The 20,677-nt window shown below is 44.2% G+C and overlaps 1 protein-coding gene across 3 annotated transcripts in view; it reads left to right on the top strand.

The window, feature by feature from the left end:
* LOC147677801 (ATP-binding cassette sub-family C member 12-like) overlaps positions 1-20,677 on the top strand; it is a 954,180-nt gene that overhangs the window by 586,462 nt on the left and 347,041 nt on the right. The window lies entirely within an intron of this gene.

Here is a 20,677-nt window from a genome sequence, read left to right as displayed (position 1 = left end):
TGTTGTTAATACCCTCTTGTTCACCCATCTTTGTCCTCTAGCTCTACTATCGGTGCCCCCCTGTTCTTTAGGTTGGCGAAACATGCCAGCAAGGAGCCCGATTTGTCGCATTCCGCATGTGTGCGGTCCAGATATTGTCTATAGTCGAACCTCCGCAGTCTCTCTGTCTGTCGTGCCACAGACTCTTGCACGTCTATGAATGCATCCTGCAAGTCAGGGCGCTCCAGTCTTTTCTGCTCTATTTGTCTTAGCTCCCTTTCATCAGTTAGGACTTCTGCTGTCAACGTATATCTGACTCCTGTCACCTCCGCTACACAATGACCTCTGATAGTTGTCTTATAGGCATCGCATTCTGGGAGTGGAGAGTGCGTTGTTCCTTCATTGTCTTGGAAATATTGTGTGCTCTTTACACTGATACCTTCTTTAAAGACCTGATCTTCCAGTGTCTCAGGGCGCAGACGCCAAGGAGGGATTGCCGGGCCCGACCTAACCAGCATAGGCCCAGTAACATGGGGTTATGATCGGATATCATCCAAGCCAGTTATTCATTATTTCTCACATGTCCATGTATGTCCAGTGCGGATAGAAATGTGTCCAGTGCCATATGTACATCGTTTGCCGAGGAAAAGATGAATAGTTTATGTCCTGATTGGGCAGAGTCATCCATGAGTCCACTAGTCCCCAGAGCCCCTGCTAGTCTCCAAACGCTCATGCATGGTGGACCGTTAGGGAGTCCAGTAATGGCGGGTGTGATCTATCCAAGTCAGCATTGGCTATAGCATTGAAGTCTCCACCCATGAGCACTGCGGTCGTCAGGTATGAGACTAACTGTCGGGATAGTTGCACCAGAAATTGTGTTGGTCCACATTTGAGGCATAGACACTTATAATGCTTACACCCCTACCCTCCAGTCTCCCTCTCAGTGCTACATGCTGGCCCTCTGTAGCTATTAGTTTACTGGTGACCTGAAAGGGAACTCCAGCCCTCACCCAGATCATAGCTCCCCTGGGAAAAGGCAGAATATGTAGTATAGAATGCTTGTCCTCGCCATCTCTTCTGCAGGGCTTGGCCCTCCTTAGCCGTGAGGTGTGTCTCCTGAAGGAGTACTATTTGTACCCCTGTCTGTTTAGGTAAGAAAATACTTTATACCGTTTGGTCATCGTATGCATGCCCTGTATATTCCAGGTTAAGCACTTATACTTGATGTCATTCCCCATGTGGTTGTCCCTTCTTCTGTCGTCCATCTCCCTGCCCCATCCCCCCCACACCAACCCGATGTGTCATCCCATCACCACTGACATGAATATGTGGAGCAACTCGTGTTTCCCTTCTCATCCATTCAACAACATTATAACAGGTTGTCAGGTTTGCCGAGTGCGAGCGGGCAGGGAACTACAGTTATGGCCGGCTATTGCATTGATGCAGGTGCAGAAGGTAATAGCGTGGTTTAAGACCCGACCGCACCCGAGTAGTGATTCTTCGCGTTCTTGCTCCGGGTCGGATTAGTCCTTGCGGGGTCCTCATTGCACTTCCGGGTCGTCGCGGCTCCTCCCGGGTTCACCTTGCCTGTTCGGTGTTCTGCGTCTTGGCGTCCAGGTTCCTGTTCCTGCTCGCAAGCTAAATCCAGTATAATCGCGGCCGGCTCTGGTCCTCTGAAGAGTGTCCTTAGCTTCCTAACCCCCGCTCCAAGCATTTCCCTGAATGGTTTACTGTTTTTGGTGGCACGCATAGCACAAAGTACCAGTTGCTTTGCTGTGCCTACTAGCCTGCACTTGTTCGCTGTTTTCAGTTTTTTTCTAAATACTGCCCTCATTCTTATATCTTTGAAGCTCCAGGTTCATGGAGGTCTTATTTTTACTTTGTTATGTTTGTTATTACCTGAATATAGAAAGGAATAGTTCTATACCCTGCTGCTAAGGAGTAATAGCAGGGTATATCAGAGAACTATAAAGTAGTTTATTATTGCTTTTAAGGTGGGTTTCTTTGAAGCATTTCTTTGATGCCATTCCTAAAAGAGTACCTAACCCTGCCTATAATACACTTCTCTGCTCTTTCATTCTATCCAGATATCTGCACACTCTTACTTACTCCATCCTCCCATATACACGGTAGAAGGGAGTTTTCCAGGTAGATACTAATTATACTAAGGGAGTCGTGATATTGGTAGGGACTTAACTCTGTGTATAAAAACCTCTTCTCTTGTTCTCTCTTTTCCAGAGACTTCATTGTTTGATTTCCTCTGTCCCCGGCTGGGACACGATGTGGAACCTTTGTGTTTTCCTCCTTGTTTTCTCTCCCTTCTTCCCTGGGTTACTGTGAGTACTTTGACTAAGTTGGGTACAATAGATGATCCAGGGAAGTTGAGAACCTTTACACCATTTGCATGACTTTCCTGCAGAAAAGTGATTAAACCTGATACAGGTTTCCCAACGCCCCTTCCCCAGGGCAAGTAGGTAGAGCCCTCTCATCCAAACAAATAATGCCAGTTCCTTTACTGTCGTCCACTGAGGTAGAGGGTGAGTCTATGGGTGCCTTTGGCGTGTCTGCCTACCAGCTCGCCACCCAGCCCACTTATCACATTAGTTCATCCGTGTGCCCCATTGCCATTCTTTTGAATTCCCCCGCATTGGAGCTCTCCTACCTGCATCTTCAGATGATCTCGTCTGCTGTACCAGGTGTCACAATGGGGAGCTCATTGCATGGCGCTTCTGATGTGTTTTAGTCCCGTACGGAACCTGAGTCCATGCCTGACCCGCCCGCTTCTGAGTTGTATTGGGTGGGCTTCTTACCGCTGATTAGTGCCACTACTTGCATGGCATTGCACCGTTCTAGTTGTGTCTCCACATGCGTCATTGCCAGTATGCCTCTCTTGGCTTCTCTGTTGCCAGATCTTCTTCGTCGTCTTCCTCTGCGTCCTAGGTCCTTTGATGGTGATATTCCTCTATGCTGTTCCAGCCAGGTCCACGCCTCCTGTGGAGAAGTGACAAATTCCGTTCCGCCCAGGGTAGACACCGGCAGTTTTACTGTGCATTGCATTGCTTATTTGTATTCCAGTTGGTGGAGGTTGTCTTTGACGCTTATGAATGAGCTCTGTTATTGTTGGACATCTCTTGAGAAGTCCAGGAAGAGGCGCACCACCACATTGTTGACTTTTATTTTGTCTTTACGTCGAGCTTGAGCCAATATGTGGTCTCTGTCGCAGTAATGTAGTAGCCTCGCTATCACCGATCGTGGTGGTGCCCCCGGTGTGGGCGGCCTTGTCGGCACTCGGAGCGTTCTTTCCAAAGCGTAGAATGGCGAGATTCCTTCTGGTACCATCGCTGTGTGCAGCCACCCTTCAAGATACCCCACCATGTCCGTTCCTTCTGTTTTTTCAGTGAGACCCGTTATTCTAACAAGTTCAAGTTCAAGTTAATTTTTATTTGATTTAGTTCTCCACTGAGAACCACAAATATTCAGTACATAATATAACATTTTAAACAGTTTGTTTGAAAAGAAAGGTTTTCATTCTAATACAAAGTTAAAATAGGTTTTAAAAATGTGTATAGATTGTAGCAGACCAACTCGTTTGGCGAGCCTTACATAGTATGATCAATTCCTGTACAGAGTTAATTCTACATTTTGTATAAATTGGTCGTAAAAACCTTTTTCTTGCCTTTACCGCTGTCACGTTTGGGCAAGTGAACAACAAATATTCCAAGTCCTGCTCCCCACCATCACACAGGTTACAGATAATACTTGATTTTTCGTTTGGTAGCCACCTTTATGTAACTGTTTTTACAGGAAGTATCCCAAATCGGAGCAGCACAATCGATCTCCTGACTCCATGCTTTAAATTAAAATTAATATACTGTTGTGTTTTCTTAAAGACTATAGAATCTGCTAAATTTTTATATAAAGACAATTTAGTGCAATGCTGAGAGTCAAGATTAAAACTGAGTCTTGGAGTAAAATGTTTTAAAAAGAGCTTCAGCTGAGCATTTGTCCATGACTGTAACACATTAATATTAATATTAGATAACTTAAAATCAGTTAAAACATTCCTTGAGAATACATGTTTCGAAGATTCTTTTTCAAATGTTTCTATTTTAGGTAGAGATCGAAGCGTTCCTTCTTCCGCATGGAGGAGGTTGTATGCCCATCTAATGATATTGGCAATTCCTCTAGCATAAGAGCTGGTTAATGAGAACTCTAGGTGGAGAGCTTGCACTGGTACAGCCTGAGACAGCTTTGTTAGCTTCTGTAAGATCATCCCTTCTTTTAGGTGTAGAAAGTTCCATTGGCTTATTGGGATGTATTCAAGAGCGTATGACAGCACTGGTGGAATCTTGGCGCTGTATACCTGAAGCAGAGAAGAAAAGTGTCTTTGTCCAGTTGCAGCATATAAATGTGAAAGTGCCCTCACATGAACGTCAGATTTACAAGTCAAATTCTGAGTATGGAGCCTATTTTGTAGAGACTTGGTGAAGATTCAACCTAGATAGGTATATTCATTTGCCACTTCCAACACTTTTCCCCCTAGACACAATTTGAATTTGGCACTCTGTTTCTTTCCTAAAAATTGAACTATTTTTGTTTTTGTGATGTTCAGTATTAAATAGTTCTCCTCCGTATAGTTATGGAGTGCTTGGAGGCTTATTTGCAGACCAAATGGCGTTAGGTCTAAAATGATAACATCGTCTGCTTAGATCATGGTGTGAATTTTGTGGAAGGCAATTTTAGGTGGAAAATTGCATATCTGTTAAAAATATTCAGGCATATCGCTGAGGTAAAGGGAGAATAGTAGGGGAGCAATAAGGCATCCTTGCCTAAGGCCGTTTGGAGTCGGGATAGGGCTTGTGAGACCCTTTTCCCTCCCCATTTGAACCTGACACCAAGTCCCGGAATGTAATGATGTTATTATATGAAGTAATTTATCCGGGATACCCATTTTGCTGAGTTTTCTCCAGAGTGTTCCTCTATCCACTCTATCGAATGCGGTGGTAAAGTAAAAAAAAGCAGCATACACTACCTGGGATTTTATAGCCACTTATTTTTCTAAGATGGTTTGCAACACAGCAATATTGTCGATGACTGATTGCTTTGGTCTAAATCCGACTTGATATAGGGAGATTAGTCCTGAAGAAAAGGCCCAGTCCTTAAAATGGTCTAATACTGCTGCTGTGAAAATCTTTCCTGTTGCATCTAGAAGGGCTATCTGCCTGTAGTTGCCAGGATCCAGCCTTGAACCCTTTTTATGTATGGTTATTACAATGCTCCTCTTCCAAGATTTAGGGATTTAACCAGTGGTAAAATATATGGTTGAAAAGGGGAGATAGCATCTTGCTCCATTTTTTGTGTTTGCATTGGAGGACCTTAATCGGAATTTGGTCAGGACCCGTAGCTTCCGTCGTTCTCGCCGTTTTTATAAATAGCTCAATTGACAGGGGACTAGGTGCTCCGATATTTGAAGATTTTGCTTCGGGATTTCTAGCCAAATTATTAGTTATTTCTGAATTGGTATTTAGTTTATATAGATTGGCAAGGTATGATTCCCATTCTGTCGGAGGCACCGGGATAGCTTGTAATGCTTTTTTCTTGCCTGTTTGTTTAGCAATTATATTCCAAACGGCACGTTATTTTTTTTGTGTTGCTGCTATCTGCATATCTACCCAGTTTTTATCCTGGGTTACTCTCTTATTTTTTTCTTTTTCTCTACTGCGTTGATTTTTCAATTTGTTAATTTCTAGCTGTTTGGATATTGAGTATTCTAGAAACTGCGATCTTATCAATTTATTTAATTGTTTTGTATTAGTAGCTAATTTTTTTTTCCGTATTCATTCTTTGTTGTTCCCTATTGCTTTAACTTTTCCTGTAGTGTTTGTAATACATTTTTGATGGCCATTTCGAAATTTGTTATCGGATTTAAAGAGTAAATTATTTGCAATAGTTGCGTTGCATCTATATTCTAACAGTATTTCTTCTAGAGTGGTTTTACACATCTTGTATCCTGAGTCCAAGGACTCTCACCTTCGATTCCAGCCCCGCAAGTTGTGCTTTCATTTCTGTAAGTGCTGGGCCTGTTTCAGAGAGTTGATTGTGACTCTTTCCATGAGGCGTCGGTGATCGTCATGCAGTAGTCCCAAGTCTGCCCCTATTGTTTCAATTTTTATCTCAAGCCTCTCACTCAAGGCAATTATTGGCCTGCAGGATATCTTGTAGGGTCGGGCTCTCAGGTGTATTCGATGTTGGGGGATGTGTCACACACTCCCCCAGAGGCAAGGCATGTCCATCTGTGTATCCTCCTTCTCCTTCCGCCTAATCTGTTTCCCCATTCTCTGCTCGGTATGACAGTGGGTGTCCTGTTCTTCTAATGTGGGGATAAATCAGTTTATCTCCTTTAGGGGGCCCTCCATGTTGTGACGTCTTCTCCCGTTCTGTGTCTCAGGTCTCTGGCGATGTGCCTCCGGGGTTGGTGTGGGATTCGGTGCTCTGCACCGGTAGCCAAGCTGGCATCTACTGTACTTTGCGGCCTATCAACCGTATGTGAGTTGAACAGGAAGGCATCCTGCTCTAATAATGCCTGCCCCAGCCACACATGTGTTAAAGTTCAGGGAGCGTGGCACTTTTTGTAATTCGCATCTTTACATGGTCTGGTATAAGGCTCTCAGGAAATGGAACAGAGGAAAAGGGGGACCCCAGCTGCGGCATTATCAGTGAATTATTCGTTTGTTTTCGGCTGGCTGTGAGCGCATCTCTGCTTCTCCGCTCCGCTCCGCTCCGTCCCCGCTGTTTCTGGCTCAAGTGCTCCGACTGCGGGAAAGAAGATTCCAACTCCCTCCTGTGCAAGCTGCGGTGCTCTCCCTAAGTCTTCGGTCATTTGCGACGGCCAGTTCCCTATTGTGCTGATCCTTGCACTATTTCTCAACAGGCCGGGGTCTGTTTCAAGCAGCCAGTACCTCTCTTTGTGTCTTCTGGGTTGCTATTTGTGGCGCGAGCTTCCTACAGCTAGCGGGAGCTCATGCCGACAGCCTGCGCCGCCATTTTGTCTTCGCGCATCTTCTATCCCCTTTGCGCTTACTTGAGAGTTTTTAGGACCTTTCCTGCACTGAGTTCACTGCTCAGCTGTTGCTTCATTTCGCGTTGTTGCAGGGGTCCTGATCTTTAGACCGAGGGCTCCCCATCCCTCCTATTATGCTGGTATCCTTATCGGTATCGCTCCCGGCGCACTTCTCCCCCACGGCGGGTAGTCCTTTGGTGTTTCCGCCCTTCCACTGCACACCCACAATTCAGGTGTGGGATGCCCCCAGCCTGCTTGGCCTGTCTCGTCTTTTCAGTGCCGTTCTAGCTGCCGTGCACTGCAGACGCGTCCATCTTGTCTCGGGAATCCTCAATTCCAGTGGATGCCGCCATTTTGATTTCTAGTCTCCTCCACTGCAGACTTTTCTGCTTCACCGTTCTTAGCGCCACCACTACTCGCGGGGGTCCGCGATGACACCTGCCTGGTCTTGGGGTGCAGGCCTACAGTTATCATCCGTTCTTTACCCCATGGGCTATCCGGATTGATCCAAACAGTGGCCGGTGGGACGGAGCTCACAAACTCTGCTGCCTATTCCATCGACAACCAAGCCACGTCTCCTGGCAAACCCCGCCATAAAGGTTGTTGGAAGAAAAGGGGGGCCTGTGAAGATTGTGTGTGCCGTTGGGTGGCTCCATTGGTCTCGCGTGGGATTGTCAGCCTCATTAATGTCAGTTATGATGTCGCTGTCACTTATATAGCTGCTACACAGGCACGCCAACATAAGTTCTTTTCTTTCCGCACTAGTTAAGCACAGATCCGGATGAACTACCCATCTGTCACTTTTTGGCAGGTTTTTTCGACTTCTTGTTGACCAAAACTTTTTGGATGTGTCAAGGGATGTTTTCTAGAAAGACAGGGTTTAACCTGTATGCAGCTGTCACTGCGCCATGTCAGTATCTGACCACCACCTCGTAAGTCTTCGGTGTCTGGAGCGTGACCAAGGCTCAAAGTCATGATTTGACTGCCAGGCAATGCCTCCGAAGACCTAACAGGAGCATGCTATGAAGCTCCTTGTGGCCTGGCAGTCGTCAACGGCCAGCGAGACTCCGCGTGGAATGCGATCGAAGAATGGGAGGTTGCGGGACTGTTCCCAGAGCCCCATGTCTTCTTCCTCCCACTCGAGGTCTTCGGGACACTCAGGGAAGAGTCGCAAGAAAAATAATAAGTCTAAGTGAACTTCATCTTCTCATCGACTCTCGTCTATCGATGAACGAGGTAAGGCACACCTACGCTCTAGGCACGGTTCTGCAGAGCTGGAACCAGGGCCCACTCCATGACTCCCCTCATTTCCAGGAGTTCTAACGACCCCCTCTCAAATAAAATAATATTATGAGGCCTTGTGCTGTGTATTTGAGCAGGCAGATCCCTCTGGTGAGTATTTGGTCCCGCTGGCTCAGAAGGGGCCCCATTGGATTCAACACTATTGGCTCTGGCGTGGCCTCATAGATCTGATACCAGATCTGGGACAACATTGGTCATGCCTAAGTGAGCTTCGGCGGTGCCAGATGCATCCTATTTCTCCATGACTTGGAGTTGAGTTGGCAACCTCTTCTGCAAAAAGGAGAAGTTCAAGATGTTCACGTTGGCTCAGGTCTTGCCTGCCCTAGACTAGCGAACTGGCTGGTAGTGTTGGACTTGCAGGATGCATATTTTCCCATCCCTATCTTGCCGACGACGGCGTAGGGTCGGGCGTCCCAGTCCTGAACATCTGCCAGGCATCAACGTGAGCGTCTTTGCATACATTTGACAAACATTACTGCCTGGACTGTCAGGTCTGCAGGAACAGGTGTTTTGCCCGTTTGGTACTGCAGTACTTTTTAGTGTGCAGAATTTGTCCACAGATCACCTCCAGGATGGTATAGCTTGGGTATCTTTTCACAGGTAAGAAATCTGCACCAAGAAGTCTCTAGCAGATGAACAAGTTACTTACCTTCGGTAACGCATTATCTGGTAGAGAAAATATCTAGCTGCAGATTCCTTACAGACCCACCTATACCGTCCCGCTCTATGGACTCATTTGTTAGGGCTAGGGTTTCTCCTTTCCCAGGGCCCTAGTTATGACACACATTCAAGTCAGTCACTTCATGGCTCTGCGCTTCTGGCGTGGAAAAGTGAAAAGTACTGATGTCCGTGTGCCTGTGTGGTGCCTATATAGGTGACTGCGACAACATAACCAATGCTAGCTACAATGTCACGCTGAACCCAATGGAGCCACCCGACGGCGCGCGTAAGGGGAACTGCTCGTGCAAAAGTTTTTGGTTCGAGCCTTAAGTCTGGGGAATTCACTGGTAAGAAATCTTTAGCTAGATATTGTATCTAACAGATAATGGGTTACCTAAGGTAAGTAAGTTCTTTCATGGATGATGTCCTGTGTTTTCTGACAAACCCATACACCATTGTTCCAGCATTCCTGGAAGAGCATGAGCTCTTTCATCAATTGGCGGGTTTAAGGACAACCACCCCTAGTCCTAAGCAATAGGAGTGGGAAATTTAAGACAGACAGCATGGCCATCGCCGCCTAAGGTGGAGTCCAACTGGCACCGCAGGTTATTGGATACTTAGAGGTGGTGGTCCTGCCTCAGTGAGCGAGGTATATAAAAATAATCTACCTCCTCTTCTCGAAATACTATTTAAAGACCTCTACTGCTGCAGTAGGCTGGAAATTTCATAGGTTGGTAGGATCACCTGTATAAAACATAACTTTATGCTCTGCCTTTTGTACCTTTCCCTCTCATTGCCAATAAGTGTCCTTCCAGAAATGTTTAAATTAATTTGAAAGAAGGTATTATTAATGACCGGAGGCCCATAAGTAGAGGGCATGAGTGCCCTTGACATCAAAATGTGTATTTTGGCTGCACAACTCATCCAGGCTCTTACTTGGTTCTCCCCAGACACAGATAAACCTTGTTGCCTCATGAAACAGGATGAATCAGTGCTCCCCATTTGCCACCTGTCATGACTCTCCTGCGGATCTGTTGCACTTTGGTGAGCAGGATGTGGGTCACACAAGGGACACTATAGTACTGGAACACAGCAGTTTGTTCACAGCAGGGCAAAAAAATTCCCTCTCCTCTAACACCGGTGCTGGGAAACCCTGAATTTATAGCCAGAGCAATAGACTAAGAGTACTTGACATGGAAAAACTGTGAAGCCATATGCCTTGGTGAGCTTTATGAGAATGGGGCACCTAAAGCTAGGAATCAGTTGCAAAAGATTACCTGCTGTGACCACATGATCTCTACAGAATAACACAACTCTTGCACTGGGCAAAACAGCCCAAGTACATGCTCTGGGGAGTAGGGAGAAGACTGTGATGGAGAATATGTTCTCAGATGGAGATACCAATAAAGCATTATCACTGATTTTTACAGTGCTTGATAAACCTATAACCCTAACTCAATTAACAAATACCATCACTTGGTCTACAGACCTCCTCCACCTTAACTTGACTTGACTTGACTGACGGGGACTGGCTATTGATATGGAGGGGCGTAAAGAAATTCACAGCCTGCACCTACAGAGGGGGAATGCCTTTAAAATGATGCTGCAATGATATCTGACCCTGATTTGTCTACAGTCTACAATGGGAGTCTCCGATTCATGTTGGAGGGGACAAAGATCATGAGGGACATACCTCCACAGGTGGTGGAGTTGCCCACATTTACGACTGTACTGAGAAGAGATCATCACGGCTGTAAAAGATACAACAAATGTGATACTACCAGTGGTTTCCCTTCATTGGGTCACAAGAAGAGGAAGACATCTGCTCTCTCTCTCTATGACTGTGTTCAAACTGCTAACTCCTCTGCTGTTGGGAGCCCAATTAGAGATAGCCCAAGGATGAGGGAGCACGTTGTTTCTGTCAATGGGTCAATGGTGGTTCAAAATATGGATGATACACTCAATGGAGCGCTTTACGGCGATGTTGAGGGATGCATTATCCCATTTCAACAAAATATGGGCCCCCTTTCATACATACTTAAAGCGAGACGCAAGAGTGCCATAACCCCCAGAATTGCTAAGACAGGAGACACCACAAAAGAGGTTGAGAAGGTGGGACTGCCCTACCCACTCGTGGACCTATGGGTTTACACGCAGTAGGTGGACCTTGGGGCGACTTGAAGAGGCATCCTTAGACCCTCCCTCTACTCACCTCTTTTTTTCTCTAACGCACCCCACTGGGGTCCCCCACTACAAGCTTGAATATTGCTCAATAGCGATTTCTACTACATTGTCTCTCAGCCATGTACCATGTACTGCCTTGGCCTTGGAAAAGATTTTAAATAAAGTTGTGAATAAAAGATTTTTTTTTAAATAACACTAACCTAAAGTTCAATGTTTACATATTTGTATTATATATATCTGAAGCTACTAAAAGTTATGTATAAAATGCATTTAATTCAATTTTAGTACTTTCCCCAAAAATTAAGTTACATTTCATTTTACATTAAGCATATTTACAACTGTTTTGAGTCCTTTTTGGCTTTAGTAATTATAGAAGTATCCTTTAATACTGTACATTCTATATTCTTGATATACTGTACATAACCAATGTATCTTGTGTGGTCGGTTACCTGTGGTAATTCACACTTTATTTTTTAACTCTCTATTTGAAAAAGAAAGTGCTAAATGACTCCTTGTTGATACCATAACAACATTTCCATCCACTCCTATTCAGGTCCAAAATATCCATGTCTATGCTTCATCATGATAAAACTCTGCTACTCCCTAATATTTAATATCCTAAGAAATACCGTTACATGCAGTATGTATTGATGCTTGTGCTCTCCCAGTGAATCTATGGAGGGTCTTCTGGTCCTCTTTTATGCTACTGATGACGCTTTGGGTCCTCTCCTGTCCCTTTAATTCTCCCCAAAAAACTCAACATGTACACAATGCATGTCACAACTTAGATTACCTGCCATGCTCACAACACTTATTTGAAAATGACTCTGGAAAAAGTAATCAAGTAAAACTTTAACATAGCAGGGAACATGAGTCATTGCAAATACAATGTTTTTGCAAAAGTGAGCCAGATATATATAGTGAGGCATCACTATCACTATCTTCCATTTTCCAAACCAGTGTATTTAATTAATACCATACCTAGCAAATAAAAATGGTTTTGCAAAAATGAGCCATATATATATATATAGTGAGGCATCACTATCTTCCAGTTTCCTTAAAGTGTAATTAGCTATCGGCATATCACCTACAGGCAACACCATTTGTGTAAGTATTTTACATCTTGGCAATTGCTGACTGCACTTTCTGCACAAGACCAGTTCAAGTAGGCTGGTAGGCACTTCAGCTTTTCCAACCAAATCAGACCGACACATTTTCTCCTAAATTCAGGCCAATGTGATAAATTGCATAGTGGCCAATCAGATTGCCTGTTAGCATACGTACTCTAAGACTCTGAGAAGGCACCAGTGCATTGTGTGTAGTTTATGAAGACTTTCTTAGGATGGATATAGGTCACTCGTGTGTGAACCTCAGAATTATGTTCTGCAGTGGGTGATGTGATATTGTTGCAGGGATTCTGCATATACACAGAACTGTGCACAGAGACCCAGGACCTTAGTGAATTGTGGTGGACCAAAAACTCACCTCAGTACCTAGAACCCCTAACCGACTAGCATCAGTGTCACATTAGCTTTTCATCCTATAGCAAAGGTACCAATGATTAGACAACCCAGAACATGCAACTTAGGTTACTCTCAGGAATGGTGGGAATCAAGAACACTCTTTCGTTTGTTATTCTTATACCAGTCCACAAACAGGGTAAAAAGAGACACGATAAAGTTTAAAATGTTTATTTTAACGACGTGCTCTAAGATGCAGTATTTTTGCAAACAAAAGCAGGCATATGATTAAAAATAATACGATCAGCATGGTTACAATTCCATAAAACACAAAAGTAGAAATCATATTTTAATGATAGTGGAAACAGGTCCTATAGTGCCTTGTATGCCAACCTCCCTAGCTAGTAACTATGTTTTATAAAATATAGAAGGTCTTTTAGCCTTGAATGGGGAACCCCATACCTCCAAGATCAGCAGAGGTAAATCACATCGGGATCTGCAAAAGCTCTCTCTCTCTGAAACAGATTTTCTCCAAGTGCCTAAAATCATGCATGCAGTGCAATATTAAAGGCGCTAGAATTTCAGTTGGCTGCAGCTACGTGCATGTTGTGTCTAAGCGTGAGCCGATCAGCCCGAATAACAGCAAACATTGTTAGGATAACCTTGGAGGCTTCAGCCCTCACTGTGAAGACTAAGGTCAAGATGTAAGTCTAGGGACTTTGAAAACAAGCCATTCTCATGTGAAGAAATCACGCAGCCTAACTTACAACAACAGTTACATATAGTGCTGTATGCAAAAGCAGCAAAAAGGTAAAATGGCATTTAAACTTCTAATAAGCCTACGTTAACATAGCAATGTGTGCAAGCAGGGCCTTAACTACACCCTTCCCTGATTGGAAAACGTACAAGAAGGGGGGTAATTTTAGAACGCAGAGTTCAAGTTCTAGTGAGACAGAACCAAGTTCAAAATTTGCCAAACTGGATAACTGGGAGTACAATTCTGAATTGGAAACCACAAAAAAATTTCAAGACCAAGCCGGGGTTGTACAACGTCCAACAAAGTAATGATTAGAAAGAAAAAATGAATGAAAATTCATGTGTCCAGGTCGTGTTTATGAAGTAGAAAAGATGTCACTTCAATCCAACAGCATATAGGCAAAGAATGTTTCAACTGCTTCCAAGAGGAAGTCATTGTTCTCATCCGAAAACATTTCAGCCATCCAATTTAATAACAGGAAAGAACACACATGTTCTTCAACAGCCGGAGCCTCTAGAACCATCAGAGGACAACTCGGGTGTTCTCCGAGATAACTGCGAGCCAAAACGTCATGGGCTGCAGTCCATATGTTCCAATTACCTAGGACTCCATGTGCCGCTGCGTAGGCCATTATTCCGATACCAGAACAGTCTAACTCATGAGCAACTAAGGGACTCATTAGTAGATCATAATCCGGGTTAGGAGACACAGTATTGCAGAGGCACAAATCCAGAGCCCATTCAAAACTGCAATCCAGGCAATGGAAGACAGGCTGCACGCACCTAAAGTACGAAAACCGGAGAGATAATCCATACGCCACACTCAAGGTAGCCAGGGGTAGCGTTCCATAGTATTTAAGCATCCGGTCACGAAGTTGGGGCAACCGGGGCAGGTTGTCGTGGGGCACAGATTGTGCAGCCATTTTGAGCAAACAAATTAACAGCAGTACACCGGCAGCCAACGTGAGAATCAACGGTAAACCGCTGAAGAGGCTGGAAAAAATAGAATGAAAAAATGCCAGTATCACACCAAATATAGTTTAGAATGAGGTCACAAGGCCAGAACTTACAATTTTAAAAAAGTGCGCCAAGCCCGTGGTCGACAAGGCATTGAAGATAGTGTGAATCAAAGCACTGAAATGCAGTGGGAGATCTGTATTCAAAAGGTCATGCACCTCGGTGTGAGTGGACAAATGTTTCACGTGAAGAAGTAAGGGCGACTTCTTTTGGAGACAATAGAGCCCTTATTCGACTCATCTTGTTGAACTCTGCTTTCAAGGTCGGAATTGAAGGCCAGATGATACATCGAGCTTCCCATACAGCGGAGGGAATAGCACATTTTTGCAACAAACTACACGTTGGGAAACAGTCACAATGTACGGAATCCCTGCCAGCATACCACAACAATCTTCATTATTTAAAAGCAAATAACTACCGTTTGTTAGCAACGTGAAAGTCGGAGTTATAACCGGGACAGGATTTCCTTTTAAAATGTGTGCTAAGTTCGGGCGTCCGAATTAAAAGAGCCGTGCAATTGGATGTTCCTGCAAACTAATGAGTGATCAGGTGTTGAAGTGCAATCTTCACCCTTCAAATAAACTTCTTTACCCTCCCTTTGGCACCTATAGGTGAATGGCAGAGACCAAACTTCATGCAGATAAGCGCTACCCAATGGTTCATAGCTACCTATGGCATACTACTTCATACATGAATCGAATTTAAATTGGGGAAAAGGCAGTGTTATTAACCCATAAATGAGCCATACAACTGAATTATATTCAGCAACAGAAAAAGGCAATGGTTCTAACTTTTCAATATGCAAAAGTGAACACGCAGCATCCTTCATAGACATGAATTGTCGTTTCACAGTCAAATTGAATGGTAAAAATAGAGAACAAGTATTCATGTAGTCCCAAGGCACTTTACCAGCCTTTAACGTTTGTAATGTCCAAGCAAATTGCATAATGGAACGTAATTGATTTTGGCCATGGTACAAAACAGACACTTCATCCTGTACGATGTCAACAACAGATGAAACAATATTATCCAATGTGTAAATTCGGGAAGAAAGAGTGTTCTTGATTCTCACCATTCCTGAGAGTAACCTAAGTCGCATGTCAAGGGTTGTCTAATCATTGGTACCTTTGCTATAGGACGAAGAGCTAATGTGACACTGATGCTAGTTGGTTAGGGGTTCTAGGTACTAAGGTGAGTTTTTGTTCCACCACAATTCACTAAGGTCCTGGATCTATGTTCACAGTTCTGTGTAGGAACAGAATCCCTGCAACATGGCAACATAAATCCATCTTTTCGACCTGACACCTGCAGGGCCTTTAACAAAATCATTCAAATCAACATCTTTAGTTAATTTTGACAAATGGAGCTTAACTGACGCTAAGGTGGAATGTTTGAGCCAATTTTCTTATATTTTGCCTACCGAATACGTAGTAACGGTATGGTCACTTTCAAAACGAGGATCCACCCTAACCTGTGTGTAGCCCGGGGCCGGACCCAAAAAACAATGTTGGCACAAATCTGAACTTTTCTGCCATAACAACCAACCTTGGGAATCAAAACTGGAAATGTTAAAAGAGGAATTAAGTATCAGAGTCTGTAACTCACTAAGGGACCTATCGGTGCGATTGTACCATGCAGGGTATTCTCCCAAATCAGGAAGATAAGGAGCATTTCATTTTTATCCAATCCAAACCAGGTGGTTTGTGAAACTGTCGAATTCAGAAACAACATGTGGTTCAGGATGAGACATGCACAATGCAAAGCCTCAGTGCCTTGTACCTGCCAGCCTTTAGGACCCCAAACAGATTTAAGATCAACAGTATCTTTCCACAGTTCATAGCCCCCTATAGCCAATTGATCGATACAGGACTTCAAATACAATAATTTAGTGTGGGTAAGTCTAACCTTGGAAGAGGACTTAGCAGTCATTTTAAAATAAAATGCCTCAGGATTGGAGTAATTAAAATCAGTAAAATCAGTTACTTCTTTAAAAGAGTTTTCGAGCTGCCTTCAACAGGAGCAGGACAATGTTCCTATTGTGTGTAATTGACAACATTTCTAAATGTATTTGCTTTATGCAGAAAATGATTGCCATAATGTTTGTAACAAAATAAATCAGCATAGTTGGCTGAGTCTAGTTACAAATGCTGAGCATCAAAAGCAGCATAATATTTCAAATCAGAAAATTGGGCCTCTACGGCCTGGACATCCCCATCATCAGAGCGTATATTTTGTTTAACCACATCCCCCATTGAAACACGTAGTACATTGGGAACATGAATAACCTCTGTGGGGCTGTGTATCTGAAATTTAATAGCATCCCATAAAATCCCATCTAAAACGGCCAAGCTGTGATGTTATCAAAAGTCTGTTCCCTCTTCATGATGTGAGATGAGGAGTGGGGTGCCAAAGTTCCATCAATTAGTCTAATTGTAGATCTTTCTTTAACATAATGTCCATTCAACAAACGGAAAAAATATACCACAAATCCAATTGACATGAATAAAAAATAGAAAAAAGCACTAGCCAAATGTAAGTCCAATGAGGTGTCAAAAAATGTTTTTTAAACAAAACTACAAAAGTAGAATTTCTGGATTGGGACTTCGACGTTGTAGAGTCAAATGAAAAGCGTGACTGGTTAACTGCACTTGTTTGCAAATCAGGCCTCGACAAATCTGTTGGGTAGGTATTCCCAGTATCATTAAAGGGATCGTCAGCCAGGGAATTCAGTAAAGGATTAGTAACTGTAGACATCTCGATGGCAACGTCAAGCCTGGTGGTAATCGCTGGAGCCAAAACAGAATTTCTCAGCATTGCTGGGCAAGAGACCGCAGGTGTCATACTAAGAAGTATCGGCCACTCGCTGTAATTTGACATTGTCAATGGAGATGTACCTGTTTTCCATGCGACCAGAAAGTTTAGGTAAAATGACTGTTCTTGTACTCTGCACGCCAAGCACAGGAACTGGTCACAATATGAGGGGCTGAACTCCTTCTTGTTGTCCTCCTTCTCACGGACCAGGTCACTGACTCGGGGTAGCCAGCCAACTACTGGAATCTGAAGTGCAGCATCAGATGTGGAGGACAAATGTTCCTTTGCAAGACTGTCTTTGGTCTTTTGTAGGTTCTGTAAAACACCAGAATGTTCATTTACGTCAAAGGATGCAGCAGTTGCTGCCATGTCTAGACCCTCAAGATCTGAAACAAACATTTTGATGCCAAAGAGTATTTTGTATGGGGTCCACCCACCCAGAGACCTTCTAGGGAGATTATTAAGTGCACGTTGATCGCTATAGAGATGGGCTAGCCAGTTCCAGGCTGTACCTAAAACATTAGCTGTCGAGGATTGCTTTAAGTCACGGTTCATTCGCTCCACAACACTATTGCCCTCAGGCCTTTATGGAGACAAATATTTGACTTGGCCCCCAAATGAATGCATGGCATCCTTGTATGCCTTAGAGGCAAACGCTGGACCCTGGTCCGAATGAAAGGTACCACATGCAAAAATTCCCACAAAGACACGCAAACCCCTGATGACAGTGCAGGCATCAGCACTCCTTAGTGGCCACAACCAAACAAAGGATGTGCACGAATCTACTGCAACTAAGAAGAACTTATACGCAGTTTTTGAGGAGAAAGGACCGCAGTGATCTAAATAAACACAGCCAACTGGTTTATTAGATATGTACAACTGTGTCTGGGGCGGGCGTTCAGCAGTCGAAGGTTTAATCTGCTGGTATATGTTACAATAAAGGACATAATCTCACGTCTGTTTGTAAAATCCACGCCACCATTAACGCAGTTGAAGGAGAGATACAGTAGCTGACATGCCGGCGTGAGCCGAGGCCATGCCCTCGTGAGCCGCTGTTAACAAAGTCTGTCTGCGGTCCGCATTGGGAATCAACCTGTCACCAGCATCGTTAATTCTCACATAGGGAACATTATCAGGACTTAAATGATAAGAGTATTTAGAAGGGAAACCTCTAGGGTAATTACCTCCTTTCTCTGTGGCAGCAATAGCTGCCAAGATGTCATCATCAATCTTACTTTTGGAATGTGTAACTGCTGCTACTACATATGTCGCAACTGCGGTCTTGGCTGCTTCATCAGCAAAACAGTTACCAACAGCGTGTACCCCCAAGCATTGGTGACCAAGAGTATGAATTACAAACACGAGAGGCAGGTGTTCTTTAAGTTCTGCGACTCGAACCCATAGCATTTTGCGTTTAATCGTGCTACCTTTGGAATCACAATAGTCATTCTGAGTCCAAAAGAATAAATTGTCGTTGTAAGACTGTACACAGTAGTACTAATCTATTACAATAAGAGCAGTCTTACAAGGGACAGCATACTCCAGTGCAAGCACCAAGCACGTAGCTCTGCCAATTGGGTGGTAAAGTCCCCTAATGTCTGTGTATGCAAGACATCGGACTTGAACTCTCCTTTCACCATAGTACCCACCACTATTGCTCAGGCCGCTGAATATGTATGTTTGACCCAGTCGCGGGTTGCGCCGATCCATCCGTATAAATGATACAATGGAAATCCTCCAGCGGGCGCATGGTCTGAGGAGCCGGATGAAAGAATCCATACTGCAAGTACTCCTGAGTTTGCAAAGAAGAATCAAAGACAAACGTGACATCCGGAGATGTCAAGGATGTAGCCCATTGTATACAACGGGGATGCAAAGCTTTTGAATTTGGTACACTGGCTTTCGTCACTACCTCCAGGGCAAGATATGGTGTAACAACCAACATGCGTTTCCCCTGCGACAGTGCCCGTTCTTTCAGAATCGCCATCTGCACTGCAGTCAAAACTTTCTCAACAGTGGAAAATTGCATTTCAGCCGAAGCGTACAATTGTGACTTGTAAGCAATAGGGACTGCGTCACCCTCATTAAAAGTCAGGTACGTGAAACCAACTGCGCCTGGCACAATTCTTATCCCCAGGTTGGGATGGTTGTCACAAGTCAGTAAGTATTTAGATTCAAGAAGATCAGACTGCATAGATTTCAACATTGCAGAATGTTCAGGCAGCCAGCAAGATTTGTCGAAAGTAGGTTGAACCAAGTCATAAAGCGGCTTAACACGCTGGGCATAATCAGGAATGTAAGAACGCCCGAAGTTCAAAAAGTTGAGTTGTAGGAGTGCGCAATTGTGCACATTTCTCCAGGAAGTGAGGTGCCAAACCTCAACCTTCATTGTTGAGTTTATAGCCCAGGAACAACACTGTGTACTCTGCAATGTGTGATTTTGCAAAGTCAAATTTGTATCCGAAGTCCGCAAACATGCAAATGATGCGGTCAACGCAACACAGATGCGGCCATCATTCGTCGTCTGTGAGATAAATGTCATCCACATACGAACACGCATCAGGGTCGAGTCTCTCCAAAAGAGAGACAATACGGGAAGCAAAGACGCCTGGACTGTTCTTGTAGCCCATAGCTAATCTTCGGAACTGTTTTTGTTTACCGCCACAGGTGAAAGCTGTTCATTGACTACTGACAGGTTATGGCTAAAAAAGCCATTGGATATGTCAAGTGTGGTCTTAAACCGTTTACGCACAAGACTATCCACAAGGGCAGAACTGTGAGTATTCTGTACTGTGCAGGTCCGACAATGAGAGTTTAAGTGCCGGTGATCCAATACCAAACTATACGAGTTATCAGGCTTGGTCACAGTAAAAAGAGGATTATTCATTGGTGATACACACGTTTCAATTACACCTTGATATTCCAATTGTTCAAGGATTTCAGCCACAGGAGCTTTAGCTTCACGTTGCATGGGATATTGGGGTTGAGGCTGTGGCATAGACCGCAATGGTATCTCATGTCTGGGGGAAAGTTTGTCCCATCCACACTCAGCACGGTACGATGCTTAGCCCACTCTTCTGCAAAATGCAGGGCCTGCTCCTACGGCACTGTGTGTGCGAAAGCAGGGAGGATTACCTGCTCCCCTTGCCGAGCGGCTAGAACGAAGGGTGGGGGCCAGTCGGCCTCTGCCAACAAAATGTCATAGGTAGCTGTGAGATTTTCCCAAAATACCCCTTTTATAGTATGTTGTATGTTACCTTCAATCACAAGGACTATTTCATATAGTCTTTTAGGAAGAGCCACCCTAGTGTCAGCTGTCCCAACAGCAACAAATGTGTCAGTTGTTGTCACCTTCAGAAATGGACGCAATGCTTCCCGCACTACTGTAATTTCCGCCGCACTGTCTAGCAGCCTCAGCGCTCATGTCAGATTCCAAAGCTGTGTTCTT

Source organism: Lissotriton vulgaris, chromosome 12 (genome assembly GCF_964263255.1).
Source record: "Lissotriton vulgaris chromosome 12, aLisVul1.2, whole genome shotgun sequence".
Classification (NCBI taxonomy): Eukaryota; Metazoa; Chordata; class Amphibia; order Caudata; family Salamandridae; genus Lissotriton; species Lissotriton vulgaris.
This window is presented reverse-complemented; position numbering and strand designations above follow the sequence as displayed.